Here is a 24,888-nt window from a genome sequence, read left to right as displayed (position 1 = left end):
CAGTATGGCTGCCGCATTCTGGATTACAGTGGTGCCTCGCAAGACGAAATTAATTCGTTCCGCGAGTTTTGTCGTCTCGTGATTTTTTTCGTCTTGTGAAGCACAGTGTCGGGAAAGTTTTGGAAAAACTGGAGTCTCCTTCTTTGGAGGTCTTTAAGCAGAGGCTTGACAACCATATGTCAGGAGTGCTCTGATGGTGTTTCCTGCTTGGCAGGGGGTTGGACTCGATGGCCCTTGTGGTCTCTTCCAACTCTATGATTCTATGATTCTATTCTATGAAAAGCTTCAAAAATCACCAAAGTCTTTAAAAACCTCAAAAAAGGCTACCACACCGCGTTCTATGCGTTGCTCCTCGAAGTCAAGTCGCAACTGTATTAATGGTGTTAAGAAAAAGGAAACAAACTTGCAAGATGTTTCCGTCTTGCGAAGCAAGCCCATAGGGAAAATCGTCTTGCGAAGCAGCTCAAAAAACAAAAAACCCTTTCATCTAGTGAGTTTTTTGTCTTGCGAGGCATTCGTCTTGCGAGATACCACTGTGATTGCAGTTTCTGTGTCCCCTTCAAAGGTAGCCCCACATAGAGCGCATTGCAGTAGTCCAAGCGAGAGATAACTAGAGCATGCACCACTCTGGTGAGACAGTCTGCGGGCAGGGAGGGTCTCAGCCTGCATACCAGGTGGAGCTGGTAGACAGCCGCCCTGGACACAGAATTGACCTGCATCTCCATGGACAGCTGTGAGTCCAAAATGACTCCCAGGCTGCGCACCTGGTGCTTCAAGGGCACAGTTACCCCATTCAGGACCAGGGAGTCCTCCACACCTGCCCGCCCCATCCCCCCAAAACAGTACTTCTGTCTTGTCAGGATTCAGCCTCAATCTATTAGCGGCCACCCATCCTCCAAACGCTTCCAGGCACTTATACAGGACCTTCACTGGTTCAGATTTGAAGAAGAGGTAGAGCTGGGTATCCTCCGCATACTGATGAACACCCAGTCCAAACCCCCTGATGATCTTTCCCAGCAGCTTCATGTAAACGTTAAAAAGCATGGGGGGGAGGACGGAACCCTGAGGCACCCCACAAGTGAGAGCCCAGGGGTCTGAACACTCATCCCCCACCACCACTTTCTGGACACAGCCCAGGAGGAAGGAGCGGAACCACTGCATAACAGGGTCCCCAACAACATTTGGGGTGTTTTGGTGTAGAGAAAATATGAGCAGAATTTTATATAATGAAGCCTAGCCTGGAGAAAGTGGGCAGAGTGAAGCTGTTATTCTCTCACAATGCTAGAACTCAGGGACATCTGATGAAGTGAATGTTGGGAGATTTAGGATGGACAAAAGACAGTCCTTCTACACACAGCACATAGTTAACTATGGCATTTGCTCCCACAACAGGCAAAGACGTCCATCAGCTTCAATGTCCCTGAAAGATAATTAGATAAATTCTTGGTGGATGAGACTACTGGTTGCTACCCACGATGGCTTTATTCTCCCTCCTCCGTCAGAGGCTCTTTACCTATGGATTCTCCTTACTGGTGGGGAGAGTGATGGTGCGCTCAAGTCCTTGTGAGCCTCCCCCTCTGTGGACCACTGTGAAAACAGATGCTGGAGAAATGAGAGTCAGGTTTGATCCAGCAGGATTCTTCTTGTGCTCTTATATGAGAGCAATTATCACAGCCGTGTGGCTGGTATATCAGTTAATAGAGTTCTCTCTCGAAATTTCTTCCTTGCTATGAGATGCATGTCACTGTGACATCAATTTCCAGCGGAACATTCTCCACATACCTAGTCACTGCTCTTCTGGAATGTTCTGAAAGCCAGGCCACAGTCTGAAAACCCAGGGACAAGGCAGGGCATGACCTGACCCTTCCACGACCTGACTGTATTGGATCCTACACACACCTGCCTGGGAGTAAGGCCCATGGAACACATTAGGGCTTATTCTCAAGTGCACATATGTATACATTGTGCTGTAACTCATAATCCAATATGCTAACCACCACATCATACTGGCTTAGAAAGTCAAGGTATCTTAACAGTAAATGCAAAATTACAAAATACATAGAACACAATCTTATGAGGGCTTACTAATCTTGCCACTATGTCATTTTATACACCCAATATACAATTTAAAATTCCCCAATATGGTGAGACAATTGCCTGCCAATACTTCATTGGTAAGATTTACAGGAAAAAACAGTTTAAGAGAGCCCTATGCCACTTTTTTTTAAAAAAATAAGATTTTATTAAAGCTTTTTCATAATACATAATGCAATAAGTTAAAAGAAACTAATTTAAATAAAAGCAAGAACAGAGAAAAAAAGAGAAAACTCCAAAGGAAAACAAAAATAGAAGACAAGAAGAAAAATAAAAGTTCTGATTTTCTGTTTGTCACTTACATGAAATAAATCATTCAAAATATTCACTCTGGCTTGACATCCAACTGATCTATTTTCCCAGTCTTCCAACCCAAATGTCTCATATTAATTCCTTTTCCTTTTCACACAAAAAGGCCAAAGGGGTTATCTAATTTTTGTTATTAATAAATGTCAGCAATTGTTTTTCTCCATTCAAACATATCAGCTTCATCACCAATAATGTCAACAAATAATTCCTCCATATTAAACCATAATAAGGCTTTCCATCTTTTCCTCGCAAATCTCTCTGCTGTGATCATATATTAAAATAATAATCCATATTTCTTTTCTGATTATGTATTCATCAATTCACAACCAGTTATATATTTTCCATTCCCATTTCCTGCTGTATTTGCCATGGTTTCTTCACCTTGATTTTGAAAAAAAAATCCTTCATTTTATGCTTCTTTTATTATATTTCCAAGAAAAGCTCCAGAGGTTTGATAGCTTTTTCCTGGAAAATCACTCCAAGCTGTACAGAGAGTCCTTACTCAGTTATCTCTGCTAGCTCATCATGTCTCTTCCGCTCTCCCTCCACGGCTTCATTGCACTCCTCCAACATCTCAGCTTCACTATTTAACTCCTTCATTCTTCTAAAAATCTGTATGAAAGACTTTTCCGTTTCACCTTCCTGTTCTGGCAATCCTTTATCTATATTCTCTGAAGTCTCTTTGTCCTCTTTGATTCCGCTTTCATTTCATCCTCTGATCCTCTTTCATTAACCATTTCATCAATCCTAGCTTTATTTTTTTTAAAATAAAATATTTATTAAAGGTTTTAAACAATATAACACCATAGACATACACAACCCAAAAAACAATAAAAAACACCACCACCAAAATATAAACAAAGAAAAAAGAACAGACAACCGATAAGAAAACATATGAAAAATATAAAACATAGTTAACCTCATAAACCAAATGTCCATGACCTTCTTTTCTGACTCCCTCACATCTCCCTTTTCTGTGTTCCCATTTAGAAAATCATGTTCAGCAATACTTCACCTTCTCTCGAAACTTGTTTTAAGTTGTACGTTTCAACTATTATGTCTCCAATTTTACCCTTTGTTTTCAAATATTTAAATATTTAAGTTTGACATAATTATTCAAATTTCACCTTTGTTCTTATAGTTCAGTTATTTTCATGTTCCTTTCCGCTAAGTCACTAATGCCATGTTATCTTTATATCCTGCATCATTCTAGCATTCATACAATTTACAATACTTTTGCAAATAGTCCTTAAACATCTTCCAATCCTCTTCCACTGTCCCCTCTCCCAGGTCTCGGATTCTGCCAGTCATTTCTGCCAGTTCCATGTAGTCTATCAGTTGCATCTGCCATTCTTCCAGGGTGGGCAAATCTTGTGTCTTCCAGTATTTTGCGATGAGTATCCTTGCTGCTGTTACTGCATACATAAAGAAAGTTCTGTCCTTCTTTAACACCATTTGGCCAACGATACCCAAAAGGAAGGCCTCTGGTTTCTTAAGAAAGGTATATTTAAATACCTTTTTCAGTTCATTATAGATCATTTCCCAGAAAGCCTTAATCTTGGGGCACGTCCACCAAAGGTGAAAGAATGTTCCCTCAGTTTCTTTACATTTCCAACACTTATTGTCAGGCAAATGATATATTTTTGCCAGCTTGACTGGGGTCATGTACCACCTGTATATCATTTTCATAATATTTTCTTTCAAGGCATTACATGCCGTAAATTTCACACCAGTGGTCCATAACTGTTCCCAGTCAGCAAACATAATATTATAGCCAATATCTTGCACCCATTTTATCATTGCTGATTTAACTGTTTCATCCTGAGTGTTCCATTTTAACAGCAAGTTATACATTCTTGAAAGTACCTTAGTTTTTGGTTCTAGCAGTTCTGTTTCTAATTTCGATTTTTCCACCTGGAAGCCTATTTTTTTGTCAACCTTAAAGACCTCCCTAATCTGACCATAATGTAACCAATCCCGCACCTTACCCTTTAATTTCTCAAAACTCTGCAGTCTCCAAGTGTCTCCATCTTCCTCTATTATCTCCCAATACTTTGGCCAGTTGGCCTCCATATTGAGTCTTTTCTGAGCCTTAGCTTCCATCGGTGACAACCACCTTGGGGTCTTACTCTCCAATAAATCTTTATATCTTATCCAGACATTAAACAGTGTCTTCCTGACTATATGGTTCTTAAATGCTTTATGAGCTTTAACCTTGTCATACCACAAGTATGCATGCCACCCAAACACATTGTTAAATCCTTCCAAATCCAAAATGTCAGTGTCTTCAAGAAGTAGCCAATCTTTCAGCCAGCAGAAAGCTGCTGATTCATAATACAGTTTCATATCTGGCAGGGCAACCCCCCCTCTTTCTTTAGCATCAGTTAATATTTTAAATTTTATTCTGGGCTTTTTGCCATGCCAGACAAATCTAGAAATGTCTCTCTGCCACCTCTTGAAACAATCCATCTTGTCCACAATCTGCAAAGTTTGAAACAGAAACAACATTATTGGCAATGCATTCATCTTTATAGCGGCTATTCGACCCAACATGGAAAGCTTCAGTTTTGTCCAAATTTCTAGATCCTTTTTAATTTCTGACCAACATTTTTCATAGTTATCTTTAAATAAGTTCAAATTTTTAGCCGTCATATTAACCCCTAAATATTTCGCCTTTTTGACCATATTTAACTCTGTCTCCTTCTGAAACCTTTCTTTTTTCCAAAGTTGTCAAATGTTTACCCAAAACCTTAGTTTTCTGCTTGTTTAATTTAAATCCTGCCACTCGACCAAATTCTTGGATCAGTTCTAACACCCTTTTCGTACTAGATTCTGGCTCCTGTAGTGTCAAAACAAGATCATCTGCAAAAGCCTTAAGTTTGTACTGCTTAGCTCCGACCTGAATTCCTTCAATTCCGGTCGGTGCCAGCGCTTAATGGCGGTCCTCCCTCCGAGCTCCGGAGAAGGACTGCTCCGCAAGTTCGGGTCTTACCCGCTACGGCGAGCGGGGGACCCCTAAAATCTCAGGCGCTGAAGCCTGAGAGCAAGGAGATTCGGTGGGCACCTTTGCGCCCCCCGGTACTGTGAAAGAGCCTTTTTAAAGGCTCCGGAGCGGCATAGGGAGTGAGCGCGGTGCTGAGAGTCGTTACCCAGCCTGCGGAGTGAAGCCGCGTCGCCATAAGCGGAGAGCGCCGATTTCTTCCTGAAAAGAAAATCTGGACTGAATTCCCGTGAGTAAGAGCAGAAAAAGAATCGGGACCCTTTAAAATTTGAAAATCTGGCTGAAAACGGGAGGGAATAAAATAAGGAAGTCTGCCCCCCCCCCGGACTGCAGAAATTTAAAGCAACGAAAGACCCTGCTGCAGTTACAAGAAACTTAGTTGCGAACTGTCAACCCTGAGCTGTTAAAAGTATCTCTTCCCCCCTGATCGGAGGAGAAGGGGAAAAAAAAAGACAGTCTTGTGAAGATACTCTTAATTCAAAGGAAACAAAGTTTTCCACTGCCCTGATCCCCTGGGGACGATCTGCCAGGAGTTAACACCGGGAAAATTGTTCTTTAAAATAGGTATGAAGTGGATATAGACTATACCTTAAATGGTGAACGAGTTTTAAGACTTGAACGGGACTTTGTTACAGATATTTGATTAGCTAAATCTACCTGGAGAAAAAGTCTTAAATAACTTTAATGGCGGACTTCTGACTCTTTACATCCGGCTTTCTGCTTCTTTGTTTCCTCCAACTTGGACACTATTAATTGCTCCCTCTGGAGGATTAAGAGGGAAAAAACTGTAAAGTAACTGGCTGACAGTGGGATTTTCCATTGCAAGTTTTTCCTGTGAGAACGGCCTTGGGATATGAGTGGCACGGCAGAGGAGATAAGAACCAGATCTAAAGCTAAAGTGACACAAAAGAAAAGAGGCTCAATCTCTGGCAATACAGTGCCTGCACTGGAAAGTGCGACAGCAGCATCAATGGAATCTATGACACAGGCACTGCTTAAAATAAATCAATCCCTAGAGGCCTTAACAAAGCAATCTACAGAAAATTCAAAGAAATTGACAGAACTCACAGCAAGACTGGACTTGAACACCACGTCAGTGGCAACTAATACAGAATCCATAAATAGACTGATTCAGGAATCTACAGAAACTAAGAAAATTGCAGAGAGTGCAAGATCTATTGCCGGGGAGACACAGGAAAAACTTGCACCGATAGAGAAAAAGGTGAATGAGCATGAAGAGGCCCTCTCCTTACTGGAGCTACAACGGAAAGAACGGAATCTGAAATTAAGACAGGTTCCAGAGAATGAAAAGGACAACCTGAGGGAATTTCTCACAGAGGCAATTTTGGAAAATTGGCAAGGAGATCTGGAGGAGGATGAAGTAGAGATAACAACTGCTTTCAGACTTGGTAGAAAGCAAAGTGCGAAGCCAAGGGATTGTCTGATCACCTTCAGAACCAAAGAGGAAAGAGACAAGATACTGAACCTTCATTATCAAAAAGCTTTGGTAACTGGAAACACTCAAGTCCAAATCTTTAAGGACATCCCTAAATACATCTTGGAAGTGAGGACTTTCTATAGAGACTTGGCCAATTTGCTGAGGAAGAACTTTATACCTTTCAGGTGGGAATTTCCACAGGGGTTATCCTTCAACTACAAAGGGAAGAAAAGAAGAATAAGATCAGTACAGGAAAAAGAAAACTTCTTGGAGAGGAACCTAGAGGACCTACAGAAAGGTACGGTGGGCCTGGCAAGAGGAGGACAAGAATCAACACCAGAAGGAGGAGGGCTAACAGACATTGCAAATCTATCATTTGGATTACTACAACCGCCAACTGAAGAGGAAGAAAAGCTTGGAGCAGTCAGAGGGTCAAACATCTAATAAACAAAATGTCTCTGCAACTTCTTAGTTGGAACTGCAACGGTTTGAACCATCCCAGAAAAAAACGACAAGTTTTTCATATTTTGAAAAGGGAACAACTGGATCTGATATGTCTACAGGAAACCCATATAACCAGAGCACACAGGAAACTGTTGGTGAACAAAAGATTAGGACAAGAATTTATATCTTCTGACAAAGTAAAAAAGAGAGGAGTAGTGATTTATGCAAAAGAAAAATTAGACCCAAAAATGAAATTTAAGGATGAAGAAGGAAGATATTTGGCAATCGAAGTACAGATTCAGGGAGAAAAATATTTGATAATTGGAATATATGCACCTAATGATGGGAAGGCTGAATTTTTTAAGAAGTTGCATGAAACCCTATTGGACTACCTCGACTGCAAAATAATACTGATGGGGGACATGAACGGAGTGGTCTCCACAAATATGGATAAGGCACAAAGACAGACAATTTCTAAAGAAGGAAGACTACCAAAGACTTTCTTTGAGATGACGGAAAATATGGATTTGATTGACATCTGGAGACCAAAGAACCCTCTCGAGAGAGAGGGAACCTTTTTCTCGGAATCTAAAATGACATGGACAAGAATCGACCAAATTTGGGTATCTAGTGTGATGGCTACAAAGATAAAGAAAGTAGAAATCTGCCCAAAAACCTGCTCCGACCATAATGCAGTAAAGATGGAAATGAAAATGACAACAACTGGATCCTTTAGATGGAGAATGAATGACTCCCTATTTAGAGACGAACAATTCTGTAAAAAGGCCCTAAAGACATTGAAAGATTACTTTGAGATAAACCTGAGAACAGAAGTGGAAAAAAGAACAATCTGGGACGCGAGCAAAGCCGTGATGCGAGGCTTCCTGATACAACAGAATTCAATTAAGAGGAAAAAGCAAAATGAAAGGAAAGAAAGAATTTTAGAAAAAATGAAGGAAGGAGAAAAGAAATTGAGGTCTAAACCAAAGTCTCAAGAAATTTTGAGAGAAATAAAGTATTATCAGACGCAATATATGGAACTGACAAATCAAGAGATAGAATGGAAAATTAAACAAATGAGACAAAGGACCTTCAAGTCAGCAGACAAATGTGGGAAGCTTCTTGCATGGCAATTGAAAAAGAGGCAAAAATTGAATACAGTCACCTGTTTGGAGATAGAGGGAAAGAATATTCACAAGGAATGAGATAAGTAATTGTTTCCAAAGCTTTTTTAGGAAATTATACACACAAGGGCCAGCGAACGAACAAGAAATAGATGAATTCCTTAAAAATCATGGACTACCTAAAATTTCAGAACAGAGCAAGCGGACTTTGAATGAGAAAATAACAGAGCAAGAAATAGAGGAGGCCATTCAAAAAGCGCAATTGGGAAAGTCTCCAGGACCAGATGGTTTGACGGCTAGATACTATAAAGCTTTGAAAGAATGTTTAGTGCAACCATTGAAAGAAGTTTGCAATGAAATATTGGAGGGGAAAAAGGCACCTGAAACGTGGAAAGAGGCTTTTATTTCGCTTATACCAAAAACTGAGACTGAAAAGAATCAGGTCAAGAACTACCGCCCGATATCATTACTAAATGTGGATTACAAAATATTTGCAGACATTTTAGCAAAAAGACTGAAGAAAGTACTGATAGGCGAGATTCATAAGGACCAAGCTGGCTTTCTCCCGGGAAGATATATGTCTGATAATGTGAGGAACATAATAGACATTGTGGAACTGCTGGAAATGAACATTAATAGAAAAGCGGTTTTGATCTTTGTGGACGCGGAGAAAGCCTTTGACAATATTTGCTGGAGTTTTATGAAAAAGAATCTCCAAGGGATGGGGGTAGGCCAAGGTTTTGAAAATGGTATAGGTGCAATATATTCTGAGCAGAAGGCAAAGCTAATTGTGAATAATGTGGTAACGGAAGAGATAGCTATAGAGAAAGGAACACGACAGGGATGCCCTATCTCCCCTCTACTTTTCATACTGGTCCTGGAGGTTTTGTTAAATATGATTAGAAAGGACCAGTTGGTTAAAGGAATCCAGCTCGGAGTGAAAGAGTATAAACTGAGGGCATTTGCAGATGACCTAGTTTTGACTCTACAGCAGCCAAACACCAGTACAAAAAGAGTTTTAGAACTGATTGAGATATTTGGTCAAGTTGCAGGATTTAAATTGAATAAACAAAAAACTAAAGTGCTGGAGAAAAACTTAACAAATGAGGAAAAAGAGACATTTCAGAATGAAACAGGTTTGGAGATAGCAAAAAAAGTGAAGTACTTGGGGGTGAACTTGACAGCGAAAAATGTGAACTTATTTAAAGACAATTACGATAAATGTTGGACAGAAGTTAAGAAAGATCTAGACATATGGTCAAGGCTGAAACTTTCCTTGTTAGGCAGAATTGCTGTTATCAAAATGAATGTATTGCCTAGAATGTTATTCCTGTTTCAGACATTACAAATAATAGACAAGATGGACTGTTTCAAGAGGTGGCAGAAAGACATATCAAAATTTGTTTGGCAGGGCAAAAAGCCAAGAATAAAATTTAAGACATTAACAGACGCAAAAGATAGAGGAGGTTTTGCCCTGCCGGACTTAAGACTTTACTATGAATCAGCAGCGTTTTGCTGGTTGAAAGACTGGCTGCTCCTCGAGAATACAGACATTTTGGATCTTGAAGGGTTTGATAACAGATTTGGTTGGCATGCATATATATGGTATGACAAGGTAAAAGTGCACAAAGGCTTTAAGAACCATATGGTAAGGAAAGCTCTGTATAACGTCTGGATAAGGTATAAAGATTTGTTGGAAAGCAGAACCCCTAGGTGGCTGTCACCAATGGAGGCAAAAGAGGTGAAAAAATTGAATATGGATTCTAATTGGCCTAAATATTTTGAAATGATAGAACAAGATGGTGAAAAAGTAAAATTGCAGAGTTTCGAGAAACTGAAGTTTAAGGTGAGAGATTGGTTACATTATCGACAGATAAATGAAGTATTCAAACAGGACAGAAAAAAAGGCTTCCAAGTGGAGAAGTCAAAACTAGAAACAGAACTGTTAGAACCCAATACTAAAAACTTGTCAAGAATGTACAACCTGCTGTTGAAATGGAATACTCAAGATGAAATGGTGAAATCTAGTATGATTAAATGGGCACAGGATATAGGGCATGACATTGAGCTTGCTGACTGGGAGCAGTTATGGACCACTGGTGTTAAATTTACGGCATGTAATGCCTTAAGAGAAAACATTATGAAAATGATCTATAGGTGGTACATGACTCCGGCTAAGTTAGCAAAGATTTATCATTTGCCCAATAACAAGTGTTGGAAGTGTAATGAAACGGAGGGAACCTTCTATCACCTTTGGTGGACCTGCCCGAAGATTAAGGCTTTCTGGGAAATGATCTATAATGAAATTAAAAAAGTTCTGAAGAGAACTTTTAATAAAAAGCCAGAAGCCTTTCTCCTGGGTATGGTGGGCCAAATGGTGCCAAAGAAGGATAGGACATTTTTTATGTATGCCACAACAGCAGCAAGAATACTTCTAGCAAAGTATTGGAAGACACAAGATCTACCCACGTTGGAAGAATGGCAGACGAAGGTGATTGACTATATGGGACTGGCAGAGATGACTGGCAGAATCCGAGACCGGGGGAAAGAGGCGGTGGATGAAGACTGGAACAAATTTAAAGTTTACCTTAAAAACTGTTGTAATTTGGAAAATTAGAGGATCAGGGTTATAAGAGATAAAGAACTACAGTTGTTTTAATATCTTATGGAAGTTAAATTTACGAAATAGAAATATGTTTAATACGAAAGGGTTGCTGAAAAATCTTGAAACAAGAATGCAGAAAAGGGGTGGTACGGGGAAGTCGTTTTTGTGTTTATTTATGTTTTTGCTTTGCTTTCTTTTTTACTTTTGGAAAATTAATAAAAATTTATATATATATAAAAAAAATGAATTCCTTCAATCAGCCGGTCTCCTCTAATCCTGTTCAAGAGCACCTCCAGGACCGAGATGAATAACAATGGGGAAATGGGGCAACCTTGTCGTGTTCCTTTCTCAATTTTAAACTCTTCTGACACCACATTGTTAACTATCAATTTTGCCTTTTGTTCTGAATAAATTGCATCTATACCATTTTCAAAACCCCATCCCACTCCCATCCCTTTAAGATTTTTCTTCATAAAATTCCATGAAATGTTATCAAAGGCCTTCTCCGCATCTATAAAAATCAACACTGCTTTTGTATTGGTATTCATTTGCAGTAGTTCCAATATATCAATAATGTTCCTTGTATTATCAGACAGATGTTTACCTGGGAGAAAGCCTGCCTGGTCTTTATGGATCACTCCATTTAACACTCGTTTTAGTCTATTAGCCAAAATGTCTGCGAAAATTTTGTAATCCACATTTAAAAGGGAGATAGGACGGTAGTTCTTGAGTTGTGTCTTTTCAGTTTCAGATTTAGGTATAAGTGTGATGAAAGCTTCTTTCCACGTTTCCGGTGCCTTCTTCCCCTCCATAATCTCATTACATACCTCCTTCAATGGTTGAATCAAATGGTCTTTTAAAATCTTATAGTATTTGGAGGTTAGCCCATCCGGCCCTGGAGATTTGCCCAATTGCATGTTCTGAATGGCGCCTTCAATCTCTTGTTCTGTTATCTTATGGTTCAATGTTATCTTATTTTCTTGAGACAATTCTGGTAATCCGTTGTTTCTTAAAAATTGGTCTATCTCAATCTCATTTTGCAGCCCTTGAGTGTAGAGTTGTTTAAAGTATCTCTGGAAGCATTTTCTAATCTCCACAGGGTTCTGAATATTTCTCCCTTCAATCTCTAGATTAGTAACCGTGTTCATTTTCTGTCTTTTTTTCAACTGCCATGCTAGCAGTTTTCCACATTTATTTGCCGATTCAAAAGTCCTTTGTCTCATCTGTTTAATTTTCCATTCCACTTCCTGATTTATCAATTTTGAATATTGTGCTTGATAGAGTTTAATTTCTCTCAGAATCTCCCGTGACTTTGGTTTCAGTCTTAACTTTTTCTCTCCTTCTTTTATTTTCTCCAAGATCTTATTTTTTTTCTCATTCTGAGCTCTTTTCTTTATCATATTCTGTTGTATCAGAAACCCCCTCATAACCGCTTTACTTGCATCCCAGATTACTCTTTTTTCCACTGTAGTTTTCAAATTTATTTCAAAATAGTCACTTAAAGTCTTTTGGGCCTTCTTAACAATCTCCTGATCTCTTAATAAGGTGTCATTCATCTTCCATCTAAAGGAGCCGGTTGGAGTTAGTCTCATTTCCATCTTTACTGCGTTATGGTCGGAGCAGGTTTTTGGGCAGATTTCCACCTTTCTAGTCTTAGGTGCCAGTCCTCTAGTTATCCATATTTGGTTGATTCTTGTCCATGTCATTTTGGCTTCAGAGAAGAATGTCCCCTCTCTTCCCAAGGGGTTCTTTGTCCTCCAAATACCAACCAAGTCCATATTGTCAGTTAGTTCAAAAAAGGTTTTTGGCAGTCTGCCCTCTTTTGTCATAGTTTGGTTTTGCGCTTTATCCATGTTCGTGGATACCACCCCATTCATATCTCCCATCATGATGATGTTGTTATAGTCCATGTAGTCCAGCATTGTCTCATGCAGCTTCTTGTAAAATTCCGATTTCCCCTCATTCGGTGCATAGATTCCCAGAATCAGGAATTTCCCCCCTTGTATTTGCACTTCAATTGCCAAAATTCTTCCTTGCTCATCTTTGAAAAGGAATTTTGGTGACAGGCTCTCCTTTGCATATATCACGACTCCTCTCTTCTTCACTCGATCCACTGAAATAAATTCTTGGCCTAGTCTCTTATTAATTAGCACTTTTCTGTGGAGCCTGATCACATGTGTTTCCTGCAAACAGATAATATCTAATTGTTCCTTTTTTAATAAATGAAAGATCCTCCTCCTTTTTTCCGGGGAATTACAGCCGTTAATATTCCAACTTAAAAGCTGCAGAGACATCTTGGACAGTTCTATTGTCCCTTTGGTGGTGGTATCTCTCTCTCCTGGTCTTCAGGCCCCGAAGGTGTAGGTAAAGATTTCAATAACCCAGGTCCTAAGGCTCCCGGATCTTCTACAGTCCCTTTCTGAATGTCTTCTCCGTGATTGCTCAGAAACTTTTCTTTATCTTCAGCTGTTTTGATTTTCACTTTCTTCCCTCTAAAGGTAAAAGATAGTCCTTGGGGAAATTCCCACCTAAAGGCGATTATGTTGCTCCTCAGCAGTTTCACCAAATCTGCGTAGCAAGATCTAAGTTCCAATAGTTGTTTCGGGATATCTTTGTAGATTTCCACTCTCAAATCCTGAATTTCAAGTGTCTTTGGAAAGTGTGCACTCAATATCTTATCTCTTTCCTCCTTCATTCTCAGAGAAATCAGGCAGTCTCTAGGCCTGCCCTTTCTCACTACTTTTCCAAGTCTGAATGCACTTACAATTTTAAAATCTTTGTCTTCTTCCAAAGGCCAAAATTTTGTAAATTCTTTTGTCAAATACTCAATTAAGTCCCCTTTTTCAAGTTCTGAGACTGACCTCAATCTCAAGTTATTCTCCTTACTTCGTAGTTCTATCATAGACAGATAGGCCTGCTGTTCACCAATCTGCTTGCGCATAGGTTTTACCTCCTCTTGTACGGCCTCTGCTTTCTGTTTAGCCTCCTCAGCTAATTTACGATTTTCTGTGGTAGCTTCAAATAGCTTCCCAATTGATTGTGCATTTAGAGCCACTTGTTGGGTCAAATTGTTAACGCTAGATGTATTTTGATCAATTTTAGATTATTGTTCAGCTACTTGCTTGCTCAGGCCTTCCAATTTTTCAAAAAATTTATCCAGTACTGAATGGGAATCCCCTCCTGCAGCCATTCCTTCTGGCCTGGCTTGCTCTATTTCTTCTGCTTGTGCCACAGAAACAATAGGAACCGATGATCTGCGCAGATGTGAAATTACAGTAGTTTGTTGTGTTTTAGCTTTGGCTGATCTTGTCCTCCCAGTTCCACTCATCCCAGTTCTGTCTACGTGTCAAGGTCAGTCAGTGTACAATTCCCATGGGAAACCACCAGTCCAGAAGTAAGCAGAGAAGAAGAAAAACAAATCCCCAGTAGTTGTAATTCACAGTTCCTCTAGAGGGAGTTAAATGTATCTTAAGGGAAAAGACAAAGTTATTGTTCATGCAAAGTTTCTCAAATTGCTCCAAGTCCCTTAAGCATTTGTAACAATATCCAACAACCTCCAAGTCCCAAAAGTCCTTCAGATCTTTAAACCTTAGCAGAGTTAATCCTTAGGCTACTTACAATGTCTCAAAAGGTGCCAGATTCAAAACAACAATGTAGCAGTTCAGGTAACAGTCCAATGTAACAATCATAGAATCATAGAATCATAGAATCATAGAGTTGGAAGAGACCACAAGGGCCATCGAGTCCAACCCCCTGCCAAGCAGGAAACACCATCAGAGCACTCCTGACATATGGTTGTCAAGCCTCTGCTTAAAGACCTCCAAAGTAGGAGACTCCACCACACTCCTTGGCAGCAAATTCCACTGTCGAACGGCTCTCACTGTCAGGAGGTTCTTCCTAATGTTTAGGTGGAATCTTCTTTCTTGTAGTTTGGATCCATTGCTCCGTGTCCGCTTCTCCGGAGCAGCAGAAAACAACCTTTCTCCCTCCTCCATGTGACATCCTTTTATATATTTGAACATGGCTATCATATCACCCCTTAACCTCCTCTTCTCCAGGCTAAACATGCCCAGCTCCCTTAGCCGTTCCTCATAAGGCATCGTTTCCAGGCCTTTGACCATTTTGGTTGCCCTCCTCTGGACACGTTCCAGTTTGTCAGTGTCCTTCTTGAATTGTGGTGCCCAGAACTGGACACAGTACTCCAGGTGTGGTCTGACCAGAGCAGAATACAGTGGCACTATTACTTCCCTTGATCTAGATGCTATACTCCTATTGATGCAGCCCAGAATTGCATTGGCTTTTTTAGCTGCCGCGTCACACTGTTGGCTCATGTCAAGTTTGTGGTCAACCAAGACTCCTAGATCCTTTTCACATGTACTGCTCTCAAGCCAGGTGTCACCCATCTTGTATTTGTGCCTCTCATTTTTTTTGCCCAAGTGCAATACTTTACATTTCTCCCTGTTAAAATTCATCTTGTTTGTTTTTGCCCAGTTCTCTAATCTGTCAAGGTCGTTTTGAAGTGTGATCCTGTCCTCTGGGGTGTTAGCCACCCCTCCCAGTTTGGTGTCATCTGCAAATTTGATCAGGATGCCCTTGAGTCCATCATCCAAGTCGTTGATAAAGATGTTGAATAAAACCGGGCCCAAGACAGAACCCTGTGGCACCCCACTAGTCACTCTTCTCCAGGATGAAGAGGAACCATTGATGAGCACCCTTTGGGTTCGGTCAGCCAGCCAGTTACAAATCCACTGAGTGGTAGCATAGTCAAGACCGCATTTTACCAGCTTCTTTACAAGAATATCATGGGGCACCTTGTCAAATGCCTTGCTGAAATCAAGGTAGGCTACATCCACTGCGTTCCCTTCATCTACCAGGCTTGTAATTCTGTCAAAAAACGAGATCAGGTTAGTCTGACATGACTTATTTTTCAGAAATCCATGCTGACTATTGGTGATCACAGCATTCCTTTCTAGGTGCTCACAGACTGTTTGCTTAATGATCTGCTCCAGAATCTTCCCTGCTATTGATGTCAGACTGACTGGGCGGTAATTATTTGGGTCCTCTCTTTCCCCCTTTTTGAAAATAGGGACAACATTTGCCCTCCTCCAGTCTGCCGGGACTTCGCCTGTTCTCCAGGAATTCTCAAAGATGACTGCCAGTGGTTCTGAGATCACATCTGCCAGTTCTTTTAATACTCTTGGATGCAGTTCATCTGGCCCGGGAGACTTGAATACATCTAAACTAGCCAAATATTCTTGTACTATCTCCTTAGTTATTCTGGGCTGTGTTTCCTTTGCTGAATCATTTGCTCCAAATTCTTCAGGTCGGGCATTGTTTTCTTTATCGGAGAAGACTGAGGCAAAGAAGGCATTGAGTAGTTCAGCCCTTTCTGTGTCCCCTGTTTGCATTTCACCATCTTCTCCTCTGAGTGACCCCATTGTTTCTTTGTTCTTCCTTTTGCTACGAACATACCCATAAAAGCCTTTTTTGTTGCTTTTAACCTCTCTAGCAAGCCTGAGTTCATTCTGTGCTTTAGCTTTTCTGACTTTGTGTCTACACGTGCTGGCTATTTGTTTGAATTCCTCTTTGGTGGTTTCCCCCCTTTTCCATTTTTTGTACACATCCTTTTTTAATATTAATTCAGTTAAAAGTTCTTTAGATAGCCACCCTGGCTTCTTTAGGCACCTTCCATGTTTCCGTCTCATTGGTATTGCCTGACGTTGTGCTTTTAGTATCTCCCTCTTAACAAACTCCCAGCCATCATGAACTCCCTTTCCTTTTAGTATTGTTGTCCATGGGATCTCACCCAGCACTTCCCTAAGTTTTATGAAGTCGGCTTTCTTAAAGTCAAGAAATTGAGTCCTAGTATGCTTGGCTGCTCCTTTCCGCTGTATAGTAAACTTCAGAAGAGCATGATCACTCGCGCCTAATGATCCTTCCACTTCTACCCCACTAACCAGGTCATCAACATTGGTTAGGACCAGATCTAAAATGGCTGTTCCTCTTGTTGCTTCTCCCACTTTCTGGACAATGAAGTTGTCTGCAAGGCCAGTGAGGAATCTGTTTGACCTTATGCTCTTGGCTGAGTTTGACGTCCAACAAATGTCCGGGTAATTGAAGTCCCCCATTACTACTATCTCCATTCCTTTTGCATGCTTGGCCATCTGTTCCAGGAAGGCATCATCTATGTCCTCCGTTTGGCTTGGGGATCTATAGTAAACTCCCACAATGAGGTCTCTGTTATTCTTCTCTCCCTTAATTTTGACCCAAATGCTCTCACTTTGGCTTTGAGGATCTAAATCTTGGATCTCTTCACAGGTATACACATCCCTGACATAGAACGCCACTCCTCCTCCTTTCTTGTCTGGTCTGTTTCTCTGAAATAGATTGTATCCCCCCATTATTACATTCCAATCGTGGGACTTATCCCACCAGGTTTCAGTGATGCCTATTATGTCATATTTAGTTTGCTGTACCAAGAGCTCAAGCTCATCTTGTTTATTTCCCATGCTTTGTGCATTAGTGTACAGACATTGAAGTCCATTAATCATTCCCCCGTGTCTCTTATTTAAGGATTTTTTCCTCCCACCACTAGGTCCGCGTGCTGTTTGCTCCATTTGGTCTATGACATTTGGATGATCATCTTCATTAATTGATAGACTCCTACCTTCAGGAGCACTGTCTCCCTCCCCCACATTAGTCAGTTTAAAGCCCTCCTGATGAGGTTTCTGAGATTTTTGGCAAAAACATTTCTCCCAACCGTTGTGAGGTGCAGCCCATCACTTGCCAGAAGTCCATCTTCAAGAAACTGCAGTCCGTGATCTAAGAATCCAAACCGTTCCTGTTTACACCATTTGCGGAGCCAGCTGTTCACTTCCACTATTTTCCCCTCTCTCCCTGGGCCACGTCGTTCAACTGGGAGGACAGATGAGATGACAATTTGTGCATTTAGTTGCTTCAATTTCCTGCCGAGAGCCTCGTAGTCTCTTTTGATCTTCTGGAGGCTATTGCTTGCAGTGTCATTGGTTCCCACATGAACCAAGAGGAAGGGGTATTTGTCAGTGGGTTTTATGATTCCTTGCAGTCGTTCAGTTACATCTTGGATCTTAGCCCCGGGGAGACAGCACACTTCCCGAGACATCTTGTCAGGCCCACAGATCACTGCTTCTGTTCCCCTCAGTAGGGAATCCCCTATCACCACTACACGCCTCCTCTTGGGTTTGGTCGGGGTTCTTCCGTGAGCTGTCCGTTCCAAGGTCGCCTGCACATTCCCTGAGGACTGACTTTGCTGCTCGTCTTCATATACCTGGTTGACTGTAATGAGGGAGAGATCCTCAAATGGAGTCTGCTCTTCGTCTTCCATGCTAGGGGAGAGGACCTCAAAGCGATTGTGTATTTCTAAGCAATCAGAGTGAACCCTGGGCCTCCTACTTCTTTGAGTCACGTTTCTCCATATATCTGGCTCCTGTGTTGGTGAACTAGACTCCTTCTCAGGGGAGTCCCCTGTCTCCTCCTTGGTGGAGACGGTGTGCTCTGTTGCTTCCAAGAAGAGCTCCAGCTCTCTAATTCTTTGGAGCGTAGCTACACGTTCCTCCAGTTGCTGGACTTTGTCTTTTAAGAGGGCAATCAACATGCAATTGCTGCAGGTAAAGCTGCCTGCAACCTTTGGCAAGATGGCAAACATTGCGCAGGAATCGCAGGCGACTGCAGCTGTTCCCTCCCATCTTGAGATCGTGTCGTTGGGGTTGGCTACAGAGGTCCTCCATCATAAAAAGCTTGAAGACAGGACAAATAACTTCCCCCACACACAAAAAAAACCACCTAGATCTCCCCAACAAACGTTTGAGACTAGCTCCCCTAAATCTAAAAGATGGATCTAACTGCGCGCGCCGCTAGGCGCGCGCCGCTGCCCTGCAAACTCTGATAAGCTCCTCCCACAGCTAATCCCCTGCCTCAACAGAAACCCTGCCCCCTCTGACCTTTACACAGGGAAAACAGCTAATCAGCCACAAGGAAACACACAGACACAAGAAAACCCTTTTTGCTCCTTCTTCAACTGATGCCCTGCAAACTGCAAACAATCCAAGTAGCCAAGTCCGCAAACTGACAATTTTGACAGTCTGGCAGCCCGACTGCCCGGGTAGCTTGATAAATTTGTAAATCCACTGAGGAAGAGGTAAACAGATGTCCACAAATAGAAAGATCAAGTCAATTAGTGCCAAGACAGGGTCAAGTTCGGATTGATTCCTTTTAAAACACAGCTTCAAAGGCATTAGAAAGTTTGAAGTCTTTGCTTTAGGTCTTTTAAGCAGTACCGGGAGACGGACTTCCTGGTTGCGTCTCCCGTTTTGGCCGAAATTTCAATTTAAAATTAGTCCCAAATCGATCTTTTCCCCTACTCACGGGTTGTTACGTTTTTTTAGCCGAATATTCCCAGGAAAAGGGTCACCGCTCACCGACAGCAGCTTTGCGGCTTCACAGAAAGAGCGATCGACTCACAGCACCGCGCCAGCCCTTTCACGATCCGGATCCCCTTACGGGGCTCCTTCAACATTTCAGGGGGCGCTGATGGTGCCCGCCGAGTCCCACGGCCGCAGGCTCTCTCTGCCTGCGGTTTTCCGACGAGGGTCTCCGCTTCGCCGTAGCGGACGACCCGTTTCAGCGGAGCTTCCCCTTCACAGCTGGAAGGAGACCGCCATTGCCGTTCGCGCCGCCCCCGGAAGTGACCCATCAATCCTAGCTTTAATGACCTTTTCTGCTCATCAAACATTTGCTGAAGGATGCCAACAGTCGGTGGAATGTCCAGTGATATATTTGCCATACTGAATGTTTTTGGTCTTACTAATATTTCAGTCTTTTTACATCTCCCATCTCCACCTTAAGATCTTCACAGTGTTTTCTCTAATGAAAACACCTTCCTTTCCCATGGAATAAATATGAAGTGGCAAAATCATTTTTGATTTCAAGAAAAAAGAATTTTAATCAAGAAAAAAGAAAATAAAAAATTAAGAAAATAAAAATTCTTAGCACTCCTAACTTCCTGTAATTATTTAAAAATTTATTGTCTAAAACAATTAGAGCATGCTTTCTGTTCTGTCTTCAGCCTTTAATGATTGACTCTTCTTAAAGCCAGAAAGTAGCTCACACACCAGATGTAAATATCCACTGGCTGACAGAGAAACCTTTCTCAGTCATAAATTATAACCATCTCAGAGATAATTAAAGAAAGGGAGGCTTTTGCACACCTTATGCCCATCAGAGTTTTAACATATCTTTTGGAAAGATGTTGATTCCTCCGCTCATAAGTCGATCACCCCCTCTGGTTTTCCCGGAGCTGACAGCTTCTCTGTCTCCTGATGTAGAAAATGTCTTTTTCAGAGCATTAGAGGTTAATTGCCTTTCACTCTTATCTCTAGAGCATTAGTGTGCATTGGCAGCACCCCGAGCAAGGCAAAGATTATTCCCCCTAATCTCCTTGCAGGGATTGCATGGGAGGCAAGAGGTGCGCTGTGCTGCTCCTCATGGAGGTTGCCTGTGGGTTACCATGTTTGCCCTCTCCGCTTGGTCTGCTCCTGGTGCTCCTTGGTGGGCTTGGCAGCGTCCCAGAAGCACCTGAGCTGCAGCTGCAGCAGGCCTAGTAGGAGGGCGGCAGGGAGCAAGCCAGGCACCAAGCGCAGCCCTTTCCCAGCTGCCACTCCTTGGCTGCACTGTGCAAGGACAGGTGAAGGAAGGTCCTGTTGTGGGGCACGCACATCGCCCAAGGACACACAACGGAAAGGAGGCCCCAGGGAAGGACTGGCATGGACCAGGAAAAGTCTGGCCTCCAGCCAGTGGGAATTCCACCTAGGAGTTGCTGTCCCTTCACTGACTGTGAGAAGAACACAGCAGACACACAGCCTTGGCACCCCCTCAGAATTCTGCACTGAGGGCCACAGCATCCCTTGCCCCTCACGCTATACCATTGCTCTAGAGTGAATTTGATAGCCAAGATTCATGCCTGGCTATCATCTATCACTGTAATTATCTCTGTTGGAAACCTGCCAACAAAAGTTGATAGAGCTCCTCCCCCTGAAGTCCTATTCCACTTTTACAGCTTCCACCCAATCTCTGTTGCCCCTTGAAATATTTGGCCTGCCGGCTGCTCTCTTTCAGATCTGTGATCCTATAAATGCTGCTATAATCATACAAACATACACAGCTGCCTTCTCCAAGGCAAATAAACTGGTCCACGTAGTTCAGTATCAGCGGCTTCCCAAGGCCCGAGGCAGACACCTTGCTACTCAAGACCCTTTTCACTGAAGATGCCTAGAGGTAAGTCTTCTGCCTGAAGACATGTACGCTTCCTACCAATGAGCTATGATCATGCCACGGTCTTCCAAAGCCGAAGCTTCTTATTCCTCCCACCATGTGACTATACAGTGGTACCTCGGGTTAAGTACTTACCGTATTTTTCGCCCTATAGGACGCACTTTTCCCCCTCCAAAAATGAAGGGGAAATGTGTGTGCATCCTATGGGGCGAGTGCAGGCTTTCGCTGAAGCCTGGAGAGTGAGAGGGGTCGGTGCGCACCGACCCCTCTCGCTCTCCAGGCTTCAGGAAGCCATCCGCAAGCCGTGGGAGCCCGTGGGAGTTGGGAAACTGCCAGGGAGATAACGTCCATCATGGCCCCCAAGCCGAAGTTCGGAGAATCCATCGGCCTCCCGTAGTCACGCAGATCCAACAGTTAGGGGCACAAAGCCTTAGAAATTCCTAGCCACATTCCTAGGCTGGTTCACCCTCTTTCAGCAGAAAGCACAGTCAAAAGCTTGCATCACAGAAGAGCATAATTTACAGACTTTATTTAGCGTTTAACAGAACAAAAGAAAACGTGACCGTTCTGTGTCAGCATCTCTGGCCGACTGGCAAAACGAAAGGAAAACAGCAAGCATAAACATCCTGTCAACAGGACATGCACAGACTCTGTTGCTTACAAAGCCTGCTCCCTTTAAGGTGGAACGGAAATATCCTAACATCCTGCACCCCAAAGCCCCGGCGTGCTGAGGCTCCCCCGGTGCGCTGAGGCTCCCCCGGCTTGCGCAAGCGCTGCCTCTTATCCCGAAGCCGCGGCGTGCTCAGCAGTCGCTCCAGGGCTTTGGGTAGCTCTGCACAAACCACGGGGGGCTCCCCCGGCTTGCGCAGAGCTGCCTCTTATCCCGAAGCCCCGGCGTGCTGAGCAGTCACGCTGGAGCTTCAGGTAGCTCTGCGCAAGCCGCGGGAGGGCTCCCACGGCTTGCGGAGAGCAGCCTGTCCTTGGGGCTGGGGGAAGCTCGGGCTTCCCCCGCCCCAGCCTAGTGCCTTGGGGGGTGGAAATAATTTTTTTTCTTTATTCCCCCCCCAAAAGCTAGGTGCGTCTTATGGGCTGGTGCGCCCTATGGGGCGAAAAATACGGTAATTCGTTCTGGAGGTCCGTTCTTAACCTGAAACCGTTCTTAACCTGAGGCACCACTTTAGCTAATGGGGCCTCCCGCTGCTGCCAATGCATGATTTCTGTTCTCATCCTGAGGCAAGGTTCTGACTTAACCCGAGGTACTACTTCCAGGTTAGTGGAGTCTGTCCCCAAAGTGTTTGTAACCCGAGGTACCACTGTACCCAGGTGCCTTCTCAGTCTGGCATAGACTGCATCTGGTGCATCTGGTACTTTGCCTCTCGCTTCTGCTCTTATTTCCCAATGCACCTTTACCTGTGATATCCCACCCAGCTGCCAGGTGGTCTACTGCAACCCCTCTCCTTATTTCTGTCCCTCCTTATGCATGGGACTGTCTCCACACAAGTCCTGGAGGGTTGGTACCCTCTTTTAAGAACTCCTTAGTTCCCCTTTCTTCTCCCTGTATAAATGACTCAACAGCGATGCCAAATAGCAGAGACTTTGGGGTCTGTCTTCATCCCACTTCCTGAGTTAAGTTACTGCCATTTGGCTAAGGCCATACTGCTTGCTTCTTGTTTGAGCAACAGCAGTCTTTTTGCTTCCATTGCAGGCTGTACCTCCTCTCGAGAATTCGGAAGAAGCAGATCTGTGCCTGCTGCACTGAGAGAGAGAAAGGCCTGGTTGGAAAATGCATGCATTTGACTTCCAAGAGAAAAATCCTGACACAGGCAAGCTGTGTCCCTTCCTTTCTGTGCTGCTGCAGTAGCTCCAGAGATTTAGGATTTTAGCAACTTTCCCACTCTACAGAGGTAGCGGACCTGTTAGGACAGTTCACCCTCAGAGGCTGATGGATCCAATGGGCTTCCAGGCGGTTCTAGGAGATTTCTGAGGCTGAAGCCCTGGCCAACCTCTGGTACTGGCATACGGGGGGGGGGGGGGGCGGGGGGAATGTGCTGCACCGGGTACCATTTGGGGAAAGGGTGCCATCACAGCTGCGCCCCTACCTGTTCTCCGCTCCGGGGGCTGCAGCACGTTGAGACTACAATTCCCATCAGCCTTAACCACTGGTCCCGCTCACTAGGGATCATGGGAGCTGTAGGCCAAAAACATCTGGGGGGCTGAGGTTGAGGAAGCCTGATCTAGAACATCTGAATGAGCATCTGAATGGCTCAAGCCATTGACATGATTGCTCCTGCTTGGAGAGCCTGCCTGCTCCCTGGTATACTGCAGAGCCTAGGGCAAGGTAATGAGCTGGGAGACAGCTTCAATTATGAGCGTAGCCAGGATTTCTTTGGGGGGGGCCAGCAGTGGCATAGCTAGCCGCTTGGGGGCCTGGTGCGGGGGAGTGTCCTGGAGTTGGGAGTGGGGTGATCTGCCCATGAGGGCGGGGCAAGCCTCTCCAAAGCTTGGAGCCTCTCCGCCGCACCCCCCCCCCAGCTGTAGGGCGGCTGAGGGAGAGGCAGATGCAAGTCCCACGCTGCTGTTTCAGGCAGTGCAGAAACTGCAGGCGCTAAGCCACCATGTCACTCCTAAAAAGTTTCGTGAGCCCTTTTAAAAAACAAAAACTCATTTTGTTACACACACTCCAGTGATGACACCCAGGGCGGGGGGCGCCCCCTTCCTCCGCCACTGGGGGGCAGAGCCTCAGTTAGCTATTTTTATTGATGGGGGGGGGGAGCTGGCCCTCCCTACCAAGGCTTCCATGCAAGTGGAGAAAAACTCCAGTTGAATGCAGTTGAGCACGGATGCAGGCTCATCTCACGAAGGCCTACTTTTCTGCATCCCAATTGGGCCGCCCAGAAGAGCTTTTCCAGATGGTGCAGAACCTTTTAGCCTGGCCCAGAGGAGGTGGTGGGGCCCACAGTGCCGCACTGTGACTTGTCTGCAAAGCTCTTTGAGGATAAAATTGCTTGCACCCACTGGGACCTTGACTGCTGTTACAGCAGGTGAATCTCAAGGTGTCTAGCCCTGCTCTGTGTTGGATGAGTTGCGGTTCGTAAGGCTCAAGGATGTGGACAAGGTGCTAGGATCAGTCAGGGTGAATACTTGTTGTTTTTTGTATTTTGGTTAAAAGATAAAATGCTACGTATAATAAAAGGAAGAATTCCATAGATAGCAAGATCCAGGTTTGGGATAAGTACTCTTTTGTGATAAAACCCTAGCAAAGATTTAAAATCACCAAATATGCAAAATAAGCATGGAATTATAAGTTGTTACAAGGAACACAAAGAGACACAAAATCCAAAGAAACAAACTTATGTTTTATAGGCCCATGATTCTTTTTTCCTTTCACAGTGCAGGGAACAATCAAAGATTTAGTTATCATAAACCAAAAAAGGTGCAATTATGCTTCAGAATATAATTACAAGAACACCACAACTATAGCAGTTAATAGTACCATGAAATTCCAACAGACAATTCCAATAGTAAGTAGAATAAACCAGAACTTGACATACTGTGTCATCTGATG

General features: G+C 43.2%; 2 long non-coding RNA genes across 2 annotated transcripts; one reads left to right on the top strand and one right to left on the bottom strand.

The window, feature by feature from the left end:
* Positions 1-1,245: 1,245 nt before the first annotated feature.
* On the bottom strand, positions 1,246-1,646 carry LOC309523597. Its single transcript, XR_014215468.1, has 2 exons — positions 1,514-1,646; positions 1,246-1,420 (listed from the first exon to the last, which is right to left on the bottom strand). It is a non-coding gene; the product is annotated as an uncharacterized lncRNA (long non-coding RNA).
* A 137-nt stretch (positions 1,647-1,783) lies between these two features.
* On the top strand, positions 1,784-23,405 carry LOC309523589. The gene is made up of 3 exons (XR_014215459.1): positions 1,784-2,024; positions 21,168-21,326; positions 23,029-23,405. It is a non-coding gene; the product is annotated as an uncharacterized lncRNA (long non-coding RNA).
* The last annotated feature ends 1,483 nt before the right edge of the window (positions 23,406-24,888 follow it).

The sequence above is a fragment of the Podarcis vaucheri genome (genome assembly GCF_965113315.1).
Source record: "Podarcis vaucheri genome assembly, chromosome: Z".
Lineage (NCBI taxonomy): Eukaryota > Metazoa > Chordata > Lepidosauria > Squamata > Lacertidae > Podarcis > Podarcis vaucheri.
Note: the sequence above shows the minus strand (reverse complement) of the source record. Positions and strands in the feature narration are given on the sequence as shown.